The 17564-nt window shown below is 40.2% G+C and overlaps 1 protein-coding gene and 1 pseudogene across 5 annotated transcripts in view; one reads left to right on the top strand and one right to left on the bottom strand.

Moving 5' to 3' along the window:
* Window positions 1–17564, bottom strand: part of nckap5l (NCK-associated protein 5-like) — an 807388-nt gene that overhangs the window by 201286 nt on the left and 588538 nt on the right. The window lies entirely within an intron of this gene.
* Window positions 5300–6273, top strand: LOC132817295 (DCN1-like protein 3; annotated as a pseudogene).

The raw sequence follows: 17564 nt of genomic DNA, 5'->3' as shown, positions 1-17564 counted from the left end.
CTTCTTGCAGACATCATCATCAGTAACATAAAAACTCTTCCTACACTCCCACACCCAACAGGAAGAGCACATCATTGGCCATCTTTGCTCCTTCACAAACCACAGGCCCAGAAAATAGCAATGTCTTCATACTATATAAAAATATATTCTAGGCTAACTTAATACTTATGGTTTATATTTTTAAAATGAAATCAAGAAAAAGATCTCAGCTAACTTAATACTTATGGTTTATATTTTTAAAATGAAATCAAGAGAAAGATCTCGGCTAACTTAATACCTATGGTTTATATTTTTAAAATTTAATCAAGAAAAAGATCTCAATAAAATACATAAAAAAGAAAGAACCCACTCTCTCACTGCTACAAGGTTACACATAAAAACTATGCACTTATCTGTTCCTGTGCTGTGAGCTCTCCCACATAGCTTCCTCTAAGGCCACCTGTGAATTTCACTGTTTGTTAATTTTTCCTAGATGCACTCCGATGTCCAGAGATACAGCAAAGGCAGTAACTGTGCAGATTCACTGCTGTGTCTTCTATTTGGAGTTTGATTTGATCTTGACTTTTTCAGTTAGCCTTGGAAGACAGATCCATTCCCTTCAATTTTTCTGATTTTCTTAATGTATTGATTCTCCCCCTTCTGGAACATCCCCTTAAATGTTTGCTACTGCATTTCTATTGACCTCTTCCTTTCCCTAAATTGTCGATTCACTTTCCATAGCTTTGCTTTCATGCCTTAACAATTAGCCTTGTCTAAGTTCAAAACCACAGTCTTTGATCCACACTTACCTCCCTTAAACAATATATATATTTCAATCATGCACTGATCACAGCTGCCCATGGGTGTCTTCACTATGAGGTTCATAGTCAATCCCATTTCAGTGATCAAAACCAGGTCCTAATATGGTCTGGTTGGTGCCATCATCTGTTGGTGTCAGAAATTATTCCAGAAATGTTCAAGGAATTCCTCATCAAGACTACTTTAATCATCTGATTTTTCCACTCTGTATGTAGGTTAAAAGCCTCGATGATAATTATTATAGCCTTTTGACAAGCTCCTAGTCATGCTCCCCTATTACCCTGTCTTACCATGTGATTACTTCTGGGGGCCTGGATACAACTTCCACAAGTGACCTCTTGTCTTTGTCATTCCTCATCCCCACACAGACTACTTCTATATCACAGCTACCCGAAGTTAGGTCACTACTCTCTATTCATTGTTAATAAACAGAACCACTCATCCATCACATTTTTACACCCCACTACATCCTAAATGTCACATACCCTTCAATATTCTGGTCCCAATCTATGTTATCCTGCAATCATGTCTTGGTTATGGATACTAGACAGTAATAATTTATCTCAATTTGTACTCCTGGTTCATCTGTTTTGTTTGAATGCTATTATGTCTTAGGTTTTGTCCTTTGATAATTTTTGGCACTATTAGTCTTCTGTTGATTTGCTTTTAGATCTGCATTCTCTCTCCCTTCCTGTTCTTTGTCTGTTTAACAATTCCCACAGTAATTCTTTCTTCTTTCACATTTTCCCCACACCGATTTACCACAATCTTTGAAATTTGAGTTAATATTTCCGATAAAGGGTCACTGGACTCAAAACGTTAACTCTGTTTCTCTCTCTGCAGGTACTGCTAGACTTACTGACTTTCTCCAGAACTTTCTGTTTGTGCTTCTGCAGTTCTTTGTTTTTGCTTCCATATTGGGGCCCTTGTCTCCATTGCTTAGTTTAAAACCTGCTCTACTTCCCCAGTTATGTGATTCACAAGAACACTAACCCCATTACAGTTCATGTGTAGATTATCCCAAAAGGTACAGATCACACTGTCCCAGTATTATAGACTAGGCCAGACCACTCAAAACATTCTTAAGCAGGCAGCCAGACCATAACTGTGTAATTTTTTTCAGTAAGTGTACAGTGGGTTGACAACCAGGTTTTAAAGCAGACAAAGATTTATTCATAAAATTACACAAGGAAACACAAAGAACAGATTAAAGAACCCCTACAGAACTCAGTCTATCCAAACTGGACTATGCTGTTCCAAATACACACAACAGTCCCAATAAGCAAATCCCTTAAAACACAGTAAAAATGGAACAAAGACTTAAAGGTGAAAGTTAGACAGGCAGAAGAAGAGAGTTTAGCAACTTTTCTTCACACAGTCCACAGCTGAACTCCTCACTTAACTTCAGTTTCTAGGACTGACCACTCCCCTTTTCATTATACAGGTCACTTCTAAACATAAAAGTTTTGGCCTAAAGTCTCATCTGTTTACGTATAAACAAAAAGACCTCTCAATGCCCTTTTATCTCTGTACCAAACCCAGCTGTTTCAGAGCCCGGAGTGTTTTATGACCTCTCTGGAAAAAATAAAGGACGCAGTATCCTTGAGAAAAGGAACAGCTTTTAGAAAAAAGGACCAGATTTGTGACACATCCCCTCATAAAAAAAATTAGTCATCAATATCAAAAGATGGATTCATTTTTAAAGCCCTTCAAAAACAAACTGGTTAGTAGTCTAAAACACGCATATATACTATACTAACTATACTCATGCAAACATGTACAACTACGTGTGAATTCAGGCCGTGGCACACTCGCCACCGAAAGCCTCTGTATCGCATTCAAGTCTCGATAACACATCGACAATCACTTTTTCACAATCTGCCACACACACAATTGTCAAACTGAATGGCTGCAACGTCAAGCTCCATCTAAACAGTCTGGCACTTTTGTCCTTAAATTTTTCCACAAATGTCAATGGGTTATGACTAGTGTATATGATTGTCTCAGATGCATTGCTGGTAATATAAACACTGAAATGTTGTAATGCCAACACCAAGCTCATAGTCTCTTTCTCTACCATTGAATATTTCTGTTGATGAACATTCAACTTCCTGGAAAAATACCCGATGGGTCTTTCTATTCACTCATCATCTTCCTGCAGGAGCACTGCACCAACACCTACATCACAGGCATTGATAGCTTCATATAATTAGGTGTGGCTAATACTGGGGTGATGGGTTAACACAGTTTTTAGACAATCAAATGCCTTTTTGACAATCGGCTGTCCACTGAAACCTCTTGCCCTTTTTTTAAACAATTCAGTGAGTGGAGCAGCCATACTGCTAAAATTTAGCACAAACATTGAGTAAAATATACTCAATCCCAGGAACCATAGTTCTGTTTCTTTCTTCAACAGTAGGGGAAATTCCCCAATTACTACCGTTTTTACATCCCATGGGGCCATTTGTCTGTGTCCAATAACGTGGCTCAGGAAGGTGATTTGGGCTTTGGCAAATTCACTTTTAGCTAGATTTACCACCAAGCCTCCCTTCCGCAGTCAATTGAACAAGTCCGATAAATGCTGTAAGTGTTCCTTCCATGAGTGATTAAAAATCACCAGATCATCAACGTAAACAACATAGTTGAGTAATCCAGCAATGACCTTATTAGTCAATCTCTGAAATGTGGCCAGAGTGGCCAAATGGCATGACTTTTATATGATATAGTCTATTTGGCATAATGAAATTTGAAATTGCCTTTGCTCTCTCTGACAGAAGTATCTGCCAGTAGCCTCTGAGTAAGTCCAACTCAGAAATGTAAGTTGCTTGTCCCACCTTTTTGATACAGTCCTCCAACCATGGAATTGGATATGCATCAGTCTTTGTAACTGCACTGACTTTGCCATAGTCCACACATAACCGTTGGGTACTAGCTGGCTTTGGCACTATGACTATGGGTGAGCTCCAGTCACTGTAACTCACTTTGATTATGTCATCTTGGAGCATGTGCTCTATCTCCTTCTGAACTTGTGCCAACTTTAGAGGGTTATGTCTATAAGGTTTTTGCTTAATCGAAACAGCATCTCCTATATCTACGTTATGCACAATTAGGTTAGGACTTCCCAGTTCACTTCTGCATATCTCCCCGTGTGATAAAAATAACTCTTTCAGGTCACTTTGATTTTCTTGTGAAGGTAACTCAATAATTTATCCCAATTTCTGACAACTTCCTCTTTATCCAATTTGATTTGAGGAATGTCCAATTCAGAATCCTCTGAACCTGGTTATTCCTTCTGTGCTGTAATCATTAACACCTTCTCCTCTCGCTTTCCTTCCCTGTCAAAATACTCTTTGAGCATATTCACATGATACACTCTGAGGTTTCTTCTTGTCTGGAATCTTTATCAAGTAGTTCACCTCACTCAATTTCCTCTTGATTTGATATGGTCCACTAAACCTGGCTTTTAGAGGGTGACTTGTTAGTGGAAGTAACACTTGCCTTATCCTCAATTGCAAAATTGCAAATTTTGTGATTTCTTGTCCGCTTCCTGTTTCATTGTATGCTGTGATACTTTTAAATACCGTCTACCCAACTCTCTAGCTCTATTTAATCGATCTCTAAAATTTGACACATAGTCCAAATGGGTGGTCTCTGAATTCAGACTTACTAATTTCTCCTAAATCGATTTTAACAGTCCTCTTACTTCAAGCCCAAAAATTAATTCAAATAGACTGAATTTTGTTGATTCATTTGATGCATCTCTAATTGTAAAAAGAACAAACGGAACTCCCTTATCCCAATCATCTGGATAATCTTGACAATAAGCCCTCAACATGGTCTTTAGTGTTTTATGCCACCTTTCTAGCACTCCCTGCAATTCTGGATGGTACGCAGTACAGTTGAATTGCTTTATTCCCAAGCTATCCATAACCTCCTTGAATAGGTTGGGTGTGAAGTTTGATCCTTGCTCAGACTGGATCTCTATTGGTAGTCTTTATCTAGTAAAAACATCGAGTAATTCTTCTACAATCCTTTTTGCTGTGATAATGCGTAATGGTACTGGGTCTAGAAATCTAGTCGACACATCCATTCTTGTTAATAAATCCTTATTCCCACTTTTTGTTTGGGGTAGGGGACCTACACAATCAATCAAGGCTCTTGTGAAAGATTCCTCAAAAGCTAGAATATGTATTAAAAGGTGCTATTATGGCCTGTAATTAGCTGACATGTTTGGCAAAATTCAACTCTGTCCTTGTGTAGTCCAAGCCAGTAAAAATGTATTTGTATTTTAGCCTATTTTTACCTCACTTCAAAAGGGTGACACAGTGGCTCAGTGGTTAACACTGCTGCCTCACAGCACCAGGGACCCAGGTTCAATTCCCACCTTGGGCCACTTGTAACTGCTGCGTTTATTTCTTTTCTTTGTAAACAGCATTCCTGATGCCAAGTTGAAGTGTATGGAGCAGCAGGAGCAGCAACGGAGTGTCACTGGAAGGGGACTGCTTTAGAGCTGCAGTTGACAAACATGGGCCAGTGTGTCACCAAGTGCAGAAACACCCCTTCATCTCTGGGTAGTACAACTGGAGATAAAGAATCTGGGAGCAAATCACATGTTAAGAAAACTGCCAGCCCTGGTGAAGAGTTTAGCTCGATGTGTGCAAAAGCTTCTGGTGATATACCTGCCAATGGAACAAAGAAAACTGATATATGGAATCAACCCAGCCCCAACTCGCTCACTCTGGAGATAGTAAAAAAGAAGAATCATTTTCATATCATGAGGAGTTCTCTCTTAAGCGTGCGGAAGAATTGTTTAGCAGGTATAAAGACGCTCATGAGGATGCCATCTTAGAGGAGGGCATGGAGTGGTTTTGCAATGACCTTCTGTGGATCCTACTGAGTTCATAGTGTTGTTGTTAGCATGGAAAGTTCAAGCAGCTACTAAGTGCAAGTTTACCAGGAAAGATTTTGTTGAAGGGTGCAAGGCATTAAATGCAGACAGTATTGATGGAATCCATGCCAGATTCCCAAGCCTTATGAATGAAGCCAAGGTTGAAGACAAGTTCAAGGATTTGTATCGATTTACATTTCAGTTTGGGCTGGTCTCTGAGGAAGGTCAGCGATCGTTATGGAGGGAAATAGCTGTTGCTCTTTGGAAACGTGTTCACACAGAACGTACCTTTCATGTTGGACCAGTGGCTGAGCTTCTTAACTGAAAACCCACCCGGAATAAAGGGAATCTCTTGAGATACGTGGAATATGTTCTTGAATTTTATTCAGGTGATAGGTCCCGATCTTACAAACTATAGCGAAGATGAGGCCTGACCAAGCCTGTTTGACACATTTGTAGAGTGGGAAACGGAGAGGCGAAGGAAAGAAGGGCTGGCTGAAGAACCATTACACTTAGTTACAGAGGCTGCAAATGTGAAAATGTTAGGACAAATTGCTACAGACTACCAAGTAACAGATGATGAGTAGTGAGCAATAACATAAACTGACAGCGTATGTAGTTTACTGGTCCTCACCACCCTCAATTGCCTTGTTGCTAAAAGGGCTCCAAGATGCTGTAATAATTTATAGGCACTTTCTAAGCAGTTGGGGAATACCTTTTCTAAAATGCTTGTTGACAAAAGTATGCAGTAATTCACTAGTTGCCCTAACAAAAGCAGCATCCGTTTCCGCCTTTGAATACTACTGGTGTGAAGTAGTTTGACATCATTACTGCAGAGTTTTGTCTTTGCTTCTATAATTGTGGTGTTTCATGAATTTCCTTGGTTTAAAAAGGTAAGTAGTGCCAGAACTCATTTTGACAAAGTGAACGAATGAGCAAGGTGGGGGGCGGGGGGGGGGGGGGGAGGTGGCAGCTGCTGCTGTGTATGATACTGTTTGTAGCCGTGGAAACAGTATAGAATGAAAGACAGTATTAAACATTTACCAGTTTACTGATCAAGAATTGGAGAGGTGCTGTGGCATTCAAAGTTACAGGACTTCTGCAGTCCTTCAAGCAGCCATGTAGTTTTTCAGTACGTTGAGCTGGTAGCTGGGTTAGGACTGTGCTGTTGTATGTACGCTGTATACTGTACAGGTACCAGGGTTTGCAGTACATGTACACTCACATCTGTAAAGTTTGTTTCCTTGTGCACTTGATAAGCACCTGAGTTCTTTCAAAGCCCCTCCCCCCCCCAAAAATAAAACCACAGTGATCTGGAATCTTTAGCTAAAAGCATTGTGTTTCAGCTTGTTAAGTTTGCAATCTATTGTTACAATTGAGATAGTGCCACTAGTTTGCACACATAATGATATTAACCAAAACCAGTTCCAGGGCAGAAATGGCTAACACGAGGAATCATAGTTTTAAGCTGGTTGGAGGAAAGTATAGAGGGGGTGCCAGAGGTGGGTTCTTTACACAGAGAGTTGTGAGAGCATGGAATGCGTTGCCAGCAGCAGTTATGGAAGCAACGTCACTGGGGACATTTAAGAGACTGCTGGACATGTATATGGTCACAGAAATTTGAGGGTGCGTACATGAGGATCAATGGTCGGCACAACATCGTGGGCTGAGGGCCTGTTCTGTGCTGTACTGCTCTATGTTCTAACTGTCTGTGTGGATTTGCACATTCTCCCCGTGTCTGTGTGGGTTTCCTTCAGGTGCTCCAGTTTCTGCCCACAGTCCAAAGATGTGCAGGTTAGGTGAATTGGCCTCGAGGCATGGTACTCATCCACAGATTCAATCAATAAGCACATCGACCTGGACCCAATAGACTGGCCACTGCAGTGGACAGCTGGAACTGACAACCGGAAGTGGCAGGTACAAATCACTATAAATGCCGGAGGAAATGTCACAGAAGCGCTTCACAGGAGCCTCCCAAGCACTGAGGATGTCACCTAGACAGGGGACGAAACGTTTGCAACACAAATTCCCAGTTCGGCGAACAGAACCACAACAAGCACCCGAGCTACAACTCTTCTCCCAAACTTTCTCATTAAGACATCATTTGTTAAGTAATAACACATAGGGATGTATTCACTCTCTTTCTCTGTATATGCCATTTGATATAACTGTTTTAAATTCTCATCTTTCTGCTGTCAGTTAAGCAGCTTAGCAGAGCTAAAGGTACTTGCATGTTTACCCTATTTGTTCCTGCTCTGTCCCAATTATCTGATAAAAAAAAGCCCCTGATAAAGCTATGTCAGCTTCCTTATCTGTGCCTTTTGATCTCTCCTGCTTCAACCTGTGCCTCTGTGATCTTGTTACTACACAATCTGGGAAAATTTCTGAATAAACGTCCTGCATTTCTTCAGTTGCCTGCATCTCCACTGGCTTTCAACTAGAGTAGCCGGCACACCTACCACTGAATCAACTATATCCTTTGCAAGGACAAATTGTATCCCTGGAATTGAGAGTTTGTCCAGTGCTCCTACCACAAATTCTCCATTCTTCTCTGGACTCTCTAGCCTCACTTTACATAATTGAGCACTTTTTGTCTCACCATGAATTCCTGTTACCAGTACCTTTTCTGGCAATAGTCCCTCAGAAGTACATATCTCCTCATCCTTCAGCATTACAGACTGAGAAGCCTGTGTCCCTTAATATTGTAATCTCTTTACCTGCTACTCCTGGCTTATGTGAATAAACTTTACCCTTGCATGTACATTCTTTAAGCAGATCTCACGCTTCCTCCTTAACCAATCTCTGAGCATCTTGTACACTCTGAGGCAGTGGTCTAACTTGCCTTATACTTCTTGTTATTAGTCCAACAAAACTCCCAGGCTTGTCCGGTTTTGCTACATCTGGCTTCCGCCTAGCCCACCAAGACTGGCCCACTTTATTACAATGAAAACGCTGGAACTTTTTAAGCTTCTTTGTCCTCCATAAGGGTTTCCTTTTGACCCTGTGGTAAGTTCTCCTTACGATCTTCACTGAGATCTACCTTTCCCTTTCCATTTAAGGATTTCTCTTTGCCCCAATTTTTATCCCTCATGGACAGGAATTGATTCTGGAAGCCAAACCGGGTTTTATGGACCAGCTTGTAATCATCAGCCTTTTTAACTCTCTGCTCTTCCACATGAGTTTGCATTACTTCAGGCAGTGAACCTTTGAATTCCTCCAAAATAATAACCTCTCTAAGGGCATCATAGACTTGTTTTGTTTTAAAGCTCTTATCTATCTATCAAAGTTACTCTTTCATCCTTTCAAACTCTATGTAGATTTGACCAGGGTCCTTCCTTAGATTCCTGAAAAATTGCCTATAGCTTCTGGTACAAGCTCATATGCACTTAAGATGACTTTTTTCACCTCCTCATACTCCCCAGGTACCTCCTCTGATAGTGTTGCGAAGACCTTACTACCTTATCTACAAGTGTTGTTTGGATCCACAAACCCACATGGTCACTAGCCACTGCATCTGTTTAGCCACTTTTTCAAATGTGATGAAAAAGGCTTCCACAGCCTTCTCATCAAACACAGACAATGCATGAACACACTTAAACAGTTTCTCATCGGGCACTCGTCCACCATGGGTTTGCTCATCCCCACTTTCCTCCTCATTAGACTTGCTTTCAGCCTTCATCTCCATCCTTTTAAGCTGACTTTCCTTTTTAAGTGTCACTTTCTGAAGTTCAAACTCTCTCCCTTTTTCTTTCTCATCTGCTTTGTTCTTTTTCTTTCCCTTCTGCTTTTAACCGTAACTCAAACTGTTTCATTTCTGCTGCCTTTTCCTATCGCTTGCCTCTAACTTAAGCTGCTTCATTTGCAATTGAAGTTTTGCCATCTCTACAGATTCTGATGGTTTCTCCAACAAGTTTAAATGCTGAGCTACTGCTGTAATTATCTCTCCTTTCCTCACCGAAGCAGGCAGGTCCAATCCCAGCTTACCTGCTGATTCCTGCAGCTTGATCTTATTCAGCTTTTGCCAAACTTCCAAAGTCACCACGTTTACTTCCAGAAAAGTTTTGGCGACTGAAAAAGCCATTGCTATCCCAAGCTTTGTCTACCCAACCAAATCAACACCCAAAATAAAGGCACTATGACCTACCACTTGCTGTTTAAAATCCTGCAAAGAGCCCCCAATCTGTTATGGACTAGGCCCAGACCACTCAAAACATTCTTAAGCAAGCAGCTCAGACTATGACTTTGCAATTTGTTTTGGTAGGTGTACAATAAAAATTATCCAGATTAAATTAGCTAGTTTGACTACCAGGTTTTAAAACAGACAGAAATTTATTCACAAAATTACACAATGAAACACAAAGAACAGAATAAAGTACCTCAACAGAAATCAGTCTATCCAAATGAGACTTAATCATGCTGTTCCAAATATACACAACAGTCCCAATAAGCAGATCCCTTAATCACAGTAAAAATGAAACAAAGGCTTACAAGTCGAAGTTAAAAGGGCAGAAGAAGAGAGAGTTTAGCAGCCTGTTTCCACACAGCCAACAGCTGAACTCCTCACTTAACTTCTGTTTCCAAGACTGGCCACTACCCTTTCATCATCCAGGTCACTTCTAAACATAAAAGCTTTGGCTTAAAGTCTCATCTGTTTACGTATAAACAAAAAGGCCTCTCAAATACCCTTTTATCTCTGTACCAAACCCAGCCATTTCACAGCCCGGAGTGTTTTACAACCCCTCTTAACAAAACAGACGACACAGTATCCTTGAGAAAAGGAACAGCTTTTATATAAAAAAGGACCAGCTTTGTGGTACCAGTGTCCCACAAACTATAACCTACCTCTCACACACCAGTCTTTCAGACATGCCTTCATCTCTCTAACCTTGTTTACTGTATGCCAATTTGCATGTGGCTCAGGTAGTAACCTCAAAAGGTAATAATCGCTGGATTATTAATTGGGTTTCTTACTGCCTCATACTAGCTATGTAGAACCTCTTTCCTCGTTCAACAATGATAACCGGATTCTCCCCTCCATTGCAAGTTCCTCTCCAGTCCAGAGTCCATGTCCTGAAACCCTAAAACAGGCAGGCAACAGCGCTATCTGGAAATGTTGGCAAACATTAACATTGCTAAGTCCCAGGTCAAGACCAGATTTATCCTAGGCTGCTCCAGGAAGTGAGAAAGGAGGTTGCTAAGCCCATGCCTCCTCACTCTTCATGGGAGTCATACCGGAGGATTGGAAGGAGGCGAATGTTGTCCCTCTTTTCGAGGAGGATAATAGGGAAATCCCGGGCAATTACAGACCAGTCAGTCTTACGTCTGTGGTCAGCAAAGTTTTGGAAAGAATTCTGAGGGATAGGATTTATGACTATTTGGAAAAGCATAGTGTGATTAAAGGCAGTCAGCATGGCTTTGTGAGGGGCAGGTAATGCCTCACAAATCTTATTGAGTTCATTGAGGAGGTGACAAGACAGGTCAACGAAGATCGAGCAGTGGATGTGGTGTATATGGACTTCAGCAAGGTATTTGATAAGGTTCTCCATGGTAGGCTCATTCATAAAGTCAGGAATCTGGATTCAGAATTGGTTGGCTGACAAAAGGCAGAGAGTGGTTGTAGATGGAAAGTATTCTGTCTGGAGGTCAGTGTTGAGTGCGGTCCAGTAGGGCTCTGTTCTTGGGCCTCTGCTCTTTGTAGTTTTTATAAATGACTTGGATGAGAAGGTTAAGGGGTGGGTGAGTAAATTTGCAGATGACGCAAAGGTTGGAGATGCCGTTGATAGTATCGAGGCAGGCAGCAGCGTGACATAGGATGCAGAGCTGGGCTGTGAAATGGTAGAAGAAGTTCAATCTGGATAAATGCGAAGTGATGCATTTTAGAAGGTTGAATTCGAATGCTGAATATAGGATTAAAGACGGGATTCTTGGCAGTGTGGAGGAACAGATGAATCTTGGTGTTCAATTAAATAGATCCCTCAAAGTTATCACCCAAGTGGATAGGGTTGTTAAGAAAGCATATGGTATTTTGGCTTTCATTAACAGGGGATTGAGTTTAAGAGCCCAAGGGTTTTGTTACAGCTCCACAAGTCTCTTGTGAGACCACACTTGGAACATTGTGTCCAGTTCTGGTCACCCTGCTATAGAAAAGATACAGAGGCTTTGGAGAGGGTGCAAAGAAGGTTTACCAGGATGCTGCCTGGACTGGAGGGCTTGCCTTATGAAGAGAGGTTGACTAAGCTTGGACTTTTCTCTCTGGAGAGAAGGAGGAAGAGAGGTGACTTGATTAAGTTATACAAGATAATGAGAGGCATGGATAGAGTAAATAGCCAGGGACCTTTCCCCAGGGCAGGATTGACTGGCACGAGGGGTTATAGTTTTAATATATTAGGAGAAAGGTATAGAAGGGATGTCAGAGTAAGGTTCTTTACACAGAGAGTTGTGAATGCATGGAATACATTGCTAGCAGTGGTGGTGGACGCAGAGTCATTAGGGACATTTAAGTGACTGCTGGAAGTACACATGGATAGTAGTGAATAGACGGGTGCATAGGATAAGTTATTTTATTTTACAGTAGGATTAATCCTTGGCCCAACATCTTGTTCTGTGCTGTACGTTTCTATGTTCTATCTGGACTCACGCCATTTGCTGCAAAGAGCAGTGTTTGACCACTAACTGGGCTGCCCCCTATTACCACTACATTCCTTTTGGCTTCCCCCAACTTGGATGGCTTTCTGTAGCATGGCAGGTTAACAATATGGATAGGATTTATGCCGCATCCTGTGGCTGTGGTTTCATAATGGATAATAACTTATCATCTATTTACTTTCATTCCAAAGGAAGCAACAAAGTGCAAGTGGATTGCTCTGAGTCATACAGGTCAAGAAAGACCAATGGAGAAGCTGCATGGTACAATGACGAGCATAATCTTAGGAATAGAAAAGTGCTGGTAAGAACAGAGATTTGTGATGCTGACACTATGACCATAAAATCCCCTATCCTACAGATACAAGCTAATTTTATGACCAAACTACCTGCCTCATTCTATGTTAAGTTCCTATTTGTGCAGTTGGATTAGGCCTTAGAAATCTAGAGGAGAATCCATTTGAATTCATAAAGAATGTTATTAGATTGAATAGAAAAAGACAATTTTCTCCAGTTGGGACTCAAGGTGAAGAATTCATTAGCTTAAGTAAATTACTTTGCTGCTTTCCAGCATGAAGCATTTTGCTGTTGTCAGTGAATAAAGCATTGTTTTTACATGAACTAAAGCAACACGGTTACAAGTTGTGTCCCTTCAAGGAGCAATGATGACTGAGGAGAAGCAATGACTCAATCTGAAGGCTTTAGCAGGCCAACCCTGGAACAAATGGATCAAATCCACTGAATAGCACAGCATGAACGGCAAGCCTGCAGTGCTTTTTAACTTCAGAAGTCAGCCCAGGATGTCTGTGTTTGGAGTGTTGTCAATGTTCAGAAGAAAATGTGAAGTCATGTCCCTGAACTGGGAAGATGAGTGATGGCTTCAAATATGACCGTGCCTCTATGGCTGTTTTAGATTATACCAGATTAGTGAGCCAACTTCACAGATATGGGTAAACAGACCAAGAAGCTAAAAGGCCAGAAGGGATGGCGACTGACTAATGATGTGAGATTTTGGGGAGGGGAGGGGGGGGGAACGGGAGCAGGGTGCTGTGAAGGAAGGTTGGAGAGTGAGTGAGTTTGGGGGGTGTGGTGAAAGGGAGGAGGGATGATGTATATGTGGGGAGGAGTATTGGACAGAGATTATGAGAGAGCGTGGGGTCATGAACAGGGGTTTCACAGAGTTCTCTGTCACCAAGGAACATGGCAGCTTGGTTAAAACCTACACAAGTGCATAAGCAAATAACATTTTTACAGTGCACTTTAAATATAGATTTTTGGAATTATATGATGCAATATATATTATTCTATGCAATACCTAACCTATTTTTCTAATCAGCCTGCTCAGAGATGTCATTACATACCTCTGGGGCAGGTGGGACCTGAACCCAGGCCTTTCGATCCAGGGGGTAAAGACACGATCAGTGTGCCACAAGAGGGGCCCAAATACTGAATGCTAATCTGCTGTTTTGTTTCTGCTAACATCTAGGGTCATATTAATTTTCAAGTGTTAAAATGGGGTCACACTGAAGAAAAAACTGGAAGCAGTGACCTAGGTGTGTTAACTTTACTGTGCAATTAGACAAATTAAAATATGTATGACAACTTGCTCTATGGAAATGAATTTACAGGCACTAACAGCAAATTCCTCCTTCAGATTTCACTAACAGAGAAACTGCTGCAACCATGACAACAGTACCCAGCAACTGAGTCACATCCTGGGCTTCTGCTTTAAAAACAAGGAAACAAAGCAGAGAAAAGAAGAAACCGTTCCACAAGAGGAATGTTTCGTTTGAAGAATGAAGAATCAATATTTGAAGCAGAAGAATATTGAGATCAGAAGAGTGCAAGACATTAGAATTATTTTTAAATTATCTGATGAAGAGCCAAAACAAGTACAACAGACCAAATTGGTCAGCTTTGGTGCAAACCACTATGCTTCTTTAATGTTAAAGGCCCATGGTATATGGAGAATTAGTTGCTTCCAGCCTAGATGCAGGTAGGGTGACGCTATACTTGTCCATTTGTGCATGGATTCAGACTTGTGTTTAATAGTCTTCCGATTAAGTTGGGTTCTGGTACTCAACATCAAAGCTGACACAAAAACAATCGAGAGAATGGTAAAGTATTGATGCCAATGAAACTATGCCCCAATAAGAATTTCAAACGAACAGTGAAAGGAGCAAATTGGGAGAAAGGAATCATTTGCAGTTGTTTTATTACATAATGTCTAATTGTCATGGAAATATTAACCATACCTGCAGAACATTAAGAATTCTATTAATGAATGCCTTTCCAATTGCAGGAATTTGTTGGAGAACAATAAGCATTAGGTCATTAGAAATAGGAGCAGGAGTAGGCTATTCAGTCTGTTGAACATGCTCCACCATTCAATAAAATCATGACTGGTTGCATTGTGACCATAACTTTACTTTCATTGCAGTTTCCTCTAACCTTTCATTCCCTTGTAGATCAAACGGTTTGTCTTACATGATACTGTCTTGTCAATACAAATATGTTTTCCAGTCCCTATACTCCTGATAGGTGCACTGCATTCTCTCAATCATGTGAAGCTACGAACATCAAGCCTTATCTATTCTTTATTATTCACTGTTACAACATACAATAACTTTCAATTAGATTTCCCATTATGAAAAATAATTTTCAAAATAGCAGTTGTTCACTTCTGTTAATATTTCAATAACAACTCATGACTTAACTAGGAGCAAGACTGCTATCTATTTTATATAGGATCTAAATTCCATGTTGTATTATAAAAGCATGATTTGAGAGTTTTGAGAAAGAAATGATTGATATTAAAGGAAGCCCATCTAGTGTCTCTCATCATGTTTAATTCCTTGTAGTAATGTGCACTTGGGCTTACCCTTTGTTATTACTGAAATACCTAAGAATCATCGAGTAAGCAGAACTCGGTCTACTTATTAACACTACAAAATTCAAACTCTGCATTACTATCATAAGCCAGAAATATGGTATCAAGTCACAACAATTCCAAATACTGGTAAATTAGGCATCTACATGTTGTCTATTTTATTACTGTGTAAAAGAGCTTCAAAATTGTCTTTCCTAGATACAGCTATTAAAATAGTCATGAAAACACATAAGAATTGGGAAACGCAAAGTAAACATGGGGGAGCTGTTGTATATCAAAAGTGTGAGCTGTAAAGTGGAATCAGGAAGCTGTTAAAATATTGGAAAATCTATTTTTTAAAAAACTAATAATTAAATACTTTATAGGAAGTGAAAATAGAGCTAAAAAGTTGGTGGAGGTACAGTATATTCATGGTAGAGTTTGGGGAGATGATGGAGTATAACGTGCAGAGAAAATAAAGAAGTACCGTCTTAAGCTTCTTAGGTTGAATGAAATACAGTAGAAAGTATTTGCATTTTTGTACTACCACTGTACGTTCCATGTTGAAAGCCAATGAATTCATGTGAGTAACGCTCATTGTTGTTTTGTTGATAAACCTAGAAACCATTCACAAATTGCTGCAGTATTCCAATTCATGTTAAAGTAAAAATGTTACAAAATTTATATCTTATTGGTAATATCCTCATTCAGGAATTGTTTGGTAATTTTGGTTTATAGTTCTTCCACAAGAGTTGTGCAAAATATTCCAATAAATATTTTAAAAATGACAAATTAATGTTTTAGTTGGTGAAATATGTATGTTGGCTTGGACACTGGAAGACCTCAAATGCTCTTCAATGCAGCATGGTAGGAACTTCTACTTTCACCTGAATGTGCAGCTGGGTCAATGACTTGCTTTGTTCAGTTTGTTCTTGAGTGTTATTATAGCCACAGAGTTTGACTGAATAAAATGTGTCACCCGCTTATAGAAAGTGAAACAAAGCGCTGGAAGATTGTAAAAGGAAAAGAAAATACACTTAATATTTTAAAGTTAATTTGCAATGCATGATCGAAGGTTGTTCACTGTCTTCCCCATGCAGGAAACAGACTGAGTGCTTAGTGGGATGATGTGAAGATAGCAATCTCTCTATCAACATTAGCAAAATGTAGGAGATTATCATCAACTTCAGGAAGTGGAGTGGAGGGCACACTCCTGTCTGGGTCAGTGGTGCTGAGATGGAGATGGTCAACAGCAGCAAGTTCCCGGGAGGGATGATTACAAATAATTTGTCCTGGTCAACCCATATCAAAGCAATGGTCAAGAAAGCACAACAACATCTCTACTTCCTCAGGAAGCTAAGGAAATTCGACATGTCCACAAAGACTCTTACCAAAGCATCTTATCTGGGTGCATCATAGCACTGCATGGTTACTGCTCTTCCCAAGTCTACAAGAAACTACAGTCATGAACATAGCCTGTTCATCCATTCAGTACGCAAACCAGCCTTTCATCCATTTACTCCATCTATACTTCCCATTGCCTTGGGAGAGCAACCAATATAATCAAAGATTACTCCCACTCCAGTTAAATTATCTCCTTCCTACTTCTATCAGACAGAAGATATAAAAGTTTGAGTACATGTATGAACAGATTCAAGAACAGCTTCTTCCCTGCTATTATCAGACTTTTGAATGGATATCTCAAATGTTCATGTTGATTTCTCTCTCTGCACCTTCTCTGCAGCTGTAATGCTGCACTCTATTCTGCTACCCTGTTGCACTTTGTATAGTATAGTCTATATAGCACACAAATCAACACTTTGCACAGTATCTTAGTACAGATGACAGCAATAAGTGAAATCAAATCATTTAACCTTAGATATCATACTTCCTATTCTATTGCAAACTTCTAGGTGCACCAATATCATGGATACTGCAGTGGTTGATGAAGTATATTCTGAAGCACCATCAGGAATTAGCCGAGTCAACAAGTCGTAAATCAATGAAATAATATTTTAAAATCTTGTAATCTCATGTTTTCATATTCAATAATCATCTTCAAGCCAAAGTGCAAGAGGGCAATCCAGGAACAGCATCAGGCATACCCAAGTAAGTGCCAATCTGGTGAAGCTACTAGTAAGACTACATGCATGCCAAATTGTAATATATACTTAAATAACTAGCTGATCATCATCATTGATGATGGGGAATCTCAGTGCATAATAAAAAGGTCAAAGCTGAAGCAATTTTATCACCTTTGGTCAGATGTACCCACAAATGGACTTATCTCATCCTCCTCCTGAGGTTCCCATCATGTGGGATTATGACACTGTTGATGGTGCTGGAAACATTGTGGCAGCTCCTTCG

This window comes from Hemiscyllium ocellatum, chromosome 7, assembly GCF_020745735.1.
Source record: "Hemiscyllium ocellatum isolate sHemOce1 chromosome 7, sHemOce1.pat.X.cur, whole genome shotgun sequence".
Taxonomy (NCBI): Eukaryota; Metazoa; Chordata; class Chondrichthyes; order Orectolobiformes; family Hemiscylliidae; genus Hemiscyllium; species Hemiscyllium ocellatum.
This window is presented reverse-complemented; position numbering and strand designations above follow the sequence as displayed.